Source organism: Saccoglossus kowalevskii, chromosome 5, assembly GCF_978046115.1.
Source record: "Saccoglossus kowalevskii chromosome 5, keSacKowa6.1, whole genome shotgun sequence".
Taxonomy (NCBI): domain Eukaryota; kingdom Metazoa; phylum Hemichordata; class Enteropneusta; family Harrimaniidae; genus Saccoglossus; species Saccoglossus kowalevskii.
Window position 1 is genome coordinate 11,258,543 of NC_140645.1, and position 5,670 is coordinate 11,264,212.

The 5,670-nt window shown below is 31.9% G+C and overlaps 1 long non-coding RNA gene across 1 annotated transcript; it reads left to right on the forward strand.

Annotated features, from left to right (window-relative positions):
• The first annotated feature begins 3,756 nt into the window (after positions 1–3,756).
• LOC146745487 (uncharacterized) lies at positions 3,757–4,250 on the forward strand. Its single transcript, XR_014929490.1, has 2 exons — positions 3,757–3,811; positions 4,212–4,250. It is a non-coding gene; the product is annotated as an uncharacterized LOC146745487 (long non-coding RNA).
• Positions 4,251–5,670: the final 1,420 nt, after the last annotated feature.

Below are 5,670 nucleotides of genomic sequence, written 5' to 3' on the forward strand. Positions count from 1 at the left end.
GTTAGGCTAGAAGTTCTACAACCACCTCCACGAATTTCAATGAATCAATCAAGAACACGGAATGCTCTACTGGAGTTTCAGACCGAGTCTGTTCTTCCGCTATGACAGCTATCTTTGATTTGAAATTGCGACTCGCCACAATTTTTAAAGAAACATTTTCCTAATAGCAAATTCAGTAATCGAAACTTGTCTCTCACATCGTCTATGCTATGAAGTGGTCACCCCACTGAGAGAGCTAAGCAAGCAAATTGTTAAGGAACGAAGCACGTAGACCATGAAAAGACATGTATTTACTGTGCTTTCTGAGCCGGATTTCTAGAAATCCATATATCTTGGCATCGTTTATTTCGTTATAAGGCACAATTTAAAAAAAAACAAACTGCAAATAAGCAAGAACACGTGTTAATTGTAATAATCTCGGCAATTCAAAGCCATAATTTTATCGATGGCGGTGGTTCTGCATCACATATACTGTAAAATACTTTATTTTAGCTGGAATTAATTTTCGCTGAAAAGACAATTTTGATGCTTTGTATGGAATTTATTTTTACTGATTTTTGGCAATTTGAAGTTTAAAACATAGGAAAATCGGTATATTAGCTGAATTTTATTTTCATAGCGAAAATAAATTAAAATCCAAGCAAAAATAAAGTATTTTACAGTAACTATGAATGGATCTAGACCAGCTTAGTTACTTATTAACAATTCATATCAGTTCATAAGTAGTTTATAATTCTGAAGTCCACATTGTATTACACGATGCTCATTATAGCAGCCAGTGCTTTAAGAGAAACACGCCATAACTATAGCTGAGCAAGTTTTCACAGAGGACAACTGAACGGTGACTATGTTTATTGGGATATTGACGTATTTCTTGGATTACGGAAATCACTGCTTTTGAATGGACGCATTATCGTGTGTCAAATGAATCAAAATATTAGCTTCGTGGCTGGGATATTGGTATATATGTTGGCTGTTCAGAATAGTTACCAAGAATAAGACTGTGTAGGGAGCAATCCAACAGTCTTTTACTGATCTTTCTTTTGAAGATGTTCTTAAAATAAAATGGAAACAAATTTCAGCTTTTTGAATCCCATGTACGTGGGTTTCGCTGCATAAAAACTGAACTTTCGTTTTGCCAACTGGCTATGGTCATGTATCGCTGGGGTGCGGGTGAGCAGAAGCTCAGTAAGGATTATCGCATGTCAGTCATCATTGTACTACACTGTTCTCAAGTAATATCGCTGATTGACCTCAAACACTAACAGACTTTAACAGTACAATTACAAAATACAAGAGATGACAATACAAAGTCATTTTTTATACATTCCACAGTGTGTCAGCACCGTTATATTGCCATTTATCTGGTAATTCACTAATTTTCACTTTGTTGTTGTTGCTATGATATTGTAGCCATGTTTGGAATTACTGCCCATATATAATTGTTAAGTTACAGTCTGTCGTAAATATCGATTTTCGAATTTACAACACAGGTTTTAATATACGATGTAGTAAATTTATTGAATGTGTCAGTAAACATGTCAGTGCTTGTTTTTCTCTGATAAAATGTATCTCGTAGACTGGTAACAATATAATCAGCAAGATATGATTATGATTTTTCCCACTTAATCCCACTAATATTTTGGAATTACCACCCACGACACCATGGATATCACCGCGTATCATACATAGTTATACCTACTCGTTGGATCAAATTATTTGTGATGTAAACAACGGTGTAATGTAAAAAGGTTAAACTTTGAGTAAATAGCTTAACAAAGTCAATATTCTCCCAGTCCTTGTATTTTTTCTGATACTGGCTGTACCCCAAATAATGCTGTACACAAAATAGAAAGGAGTGCGTATATGATGTGATGTATAGCAATGTAATATGTATGTATTTGTAATTTAAAATTTTGGTTCATATTTTTTACCTTGCTGAACCCAAAATGACGTCTAACGCGTGAGTTATCTATAAATCCAATGGCTGACATTTGAGCATACAAAATAACCTCCATGTTGTCCACTTTGAAACAAGAAAAGAAATAAATAATATCAAGGTTAATTTAAAAAAAAAAAAAAACAACAAAAAACAAATACAATATCGAGGCGCATACTCGGCACACACAATTATTGTGAAAAAACTGTCTTCATCATACTGTTTTATTTCCTGCCAAGTAAATATAGTATTGGTAACTTGCCTACATAGTTATATGTCCTTTTTACTTGTTTACTTGTATCAAGGGTTTGAAATTTAATAGTGTAATAGTTTGATGTAGGCTGTCGGGGTTATTTTAAAAGCCAATGTATCTTTCTTTGGAAATGGCCTACGTATACTCAATATATGATATACTTTATATGAAATTTGCAACACACTCAGTGTAATGATTGGAGCGTCATTTCCAATCTTGCGATTGCTCGGCAATTAGTAATGTAAGAACCACGCATTTTTGTCAATGATCATTTAGTATGTGAATTATATAACATAATTGCACATGGTATGTGAACTAAAATAAAGGATACAGTATAAGTCAGACCAGGATATTCGATAGAATAATTTGTCATAAACCACACTGAGTTTAATAATTCGACACAGTATGCGTCATCACAGTAACGTGATAAACAGCATCTCACGACGGCCAAAGGAAACAAACACAGAATACCATGCAATAGCTGTTTACCACAATGTATTCTGTAAAATACTTCTGTATTTGTATTTTTATAATGTGTGACATTTTCACTACGTATACATTGATACTTTGGGAAATATAGATTACAAATTTCGAATTTCTTTTTTTTATATTCAATGTAAGTAACATACAAGAACACGTGGAGATACCCGACTAGTTCAAAATATAACGTTGTCAAAATGTTTTCTTCATAATATGCGAAGATTTTGCTTTTTTAAGAGAAATTATCTGATCAATAGGGGGAATAATTTAGATTCGCTCATTGAAGTAATGACCCTAGTGATATCGGACAGGAATCTGTGTCATGGGGTATTACTCACTGAATTGGCCACTTATTATCTAGCCCTTTGTATGTATACAATTAAATGAACTTACTTAGAAATTAAAACACTTAAGTAATGTGTCTATATCTATTTGTTAGTATAGTTACCTGTGCTAACCTGGAATGAGTATATGTCACAAAATCCGTGGATAGAACTTATCATCCCTTTGAGACGACACATTTCAGCTTTTTTATCCATTTTTAAAGTATTGCTATTTGTAATATAAAGTTAATGGGTTATACATACGTTGTATAGGCAACAACTTACGTTGAACTGTTTGTATGTATTTACCAGTGGGATTTAATCATGTCAGCCACAGCGAATCTATTTTTTCAATTTACTACATTTTTTAGGAACATCAAGTGGTGCAACTGATGAAGCCACAGATAAAAACATAATGTCCAGTACAGGTACGATTAATAGTTTATAGTGTTTTTTATTTGAATTGTCACCAATAAATATGACAATTAATTACAAGGGCATACGTTATATATATGCTATAATTTTGATTTTATTACATTGCGTATCTCATAAATTGGGTATCCTTAATTGATAATCTATTTATGATTTCATTGCTAAGAGGCCGGAAGGTTGGTGCATTGTATTACTTCCGATATGTTGAAAGATTGCTGGTGAATTCAGAAAATATAGGATTACAGTGTTACCTGAATGACTGTAATCATTGTCAAAAACATACTATAAGTGTCACAAATTGTATCAAAGTTTATATTTATTTTTCAGACGGCGATTTGCGTTTTCCGAAATTTGCGTTGGAATTAGGAAGACACATCTCTAAGAGTAAGCATTCACCACACAGATTTATTGATTTTGTTGATATAAAGTACATAATCAAACATTCATCAACAGATTGTTATCGATAATTTAAACATAAAGTTTTTTTTAATATTACTTTACAATTGTTCTGTAAGCTCTTATTTTTACATTTATCGTCGTTAAACTACATTCACAGTGGAAATCCTCCATTGATTTATTTTTAATTGTTATGAAGAATGTTTTTTTAGAATTAGTTCTCCTTCAAATTATAATAATATTATATTGTAGCATATTTTACGAGCTAATGTTTGTCCTTGAGTCCAAATAAAAAGCAAATATAGGGAATTTTTTTACTTTATTTAAATATATTTAATGTCTTCTGTGAATCATCAATTTGTAATATGAAGTTTCGCTGCTGTTGCAGGCAAATTGGCTGATATGAAGATTTTGTGTCTGGAAAGAATTGGGAAAGGAGATATAGAAGTACTGAATGCAAAAGCACTAATTATAAAATTAAAGGAATATGGTATAATTCGTCCTGAAGAGGGAGATTTTTCCTACTTGCGTGTTTTATTATGTAAAGCTAGAAGAAAAGATCTTGCAGAAAAGTTGACATCAATGTGGGAACGTTTGTGATTGTGAGTACTTAATTTATGTTTGTTTCAAATTATTTGTTTAAGATAAAACGATATCGTATTAGTTGTATTGCGGAGAAGTTGCATTCCACTTCCTTCTATCAAGCGCACCATTACAGTGCCTACGTAGACCATTCACACAGTGGGTGATCATATGTATTTACAGTATCAGAAATTACTGCCAAGGTTACAATTTACATGTCATGAATACAGATCAAGATGAATAACTCAATATGATACATTTTACATTATATTAATATTCAAAGTTGTAAATATACTAGTAGTAGATGGGACTGACTTTGAATTGCGGTGTGAGCAGACGCTACTTGTTCTGGTTACATATAAGTACTACTTCACTTCTTGTGCCACACAGCGGAGTCGCAAATAGATGCCATTTTATTTATTATTTATATTGATGAGTTTTATCCTTCTTTACTCTCTAGCTCCATGTCGCTATATATATATATATATATTCAAACGATCGATCAACAAGAACTTTGAGAAGTGTTGCCGTGTGATGAAGCTAACATTACACTACAAGAAAGTTATGGCTCTTACCATCAATAGTGTAGAATAATATTACATTAATTTCTCCACACATATTACTACTATAAATGCAGAACTGAATTATATAGTTATCGAAACGAAAATATTCATTGCAATCGTAAATATTGTTTATATGAAACAGTATGTTGACCATTTTTCTGGTAATTAATTTCAATTAAATTTGTTTTCATTACTCGTGATTGGATTAGCGTAGGCAATTTTAAGTCTTCATTGAGTTTTTTTTTCAGAGGATTGTAAATTTATTATCAGTATGCATTGCAATTTACATTTTTAGATGATTATGTAACTTTTTGAAAAATTGCACTTTTTATTTTACATTAACTGTTATTGTAATTTTGTTGGAAAGTAATGCAATGCAAAAAACATGAATAGCTATGTCGGCAATCAAAATCATGATACCGGATTAACTTTCTTTACCATGTCATGTATACAATAACAAACGTTAACATAACATTGATAATCATTTCACGAAGAATTCTGAATAAAAGCAATAAGAAAAGTGAAAACTAGCATATCGTTAGTATTAGTAGCATAACTAATAAACCAAGTCTTGTTATCTATTGAACTAAGTATAATATGGCATGTTCAGTGCATTTGTGGCGGCTGAGTGGTACCGAACAATCAACATAAATAGTCCTGTATATGAATCCTGTATTTATGAAGATATTGGTGTGTACAAGG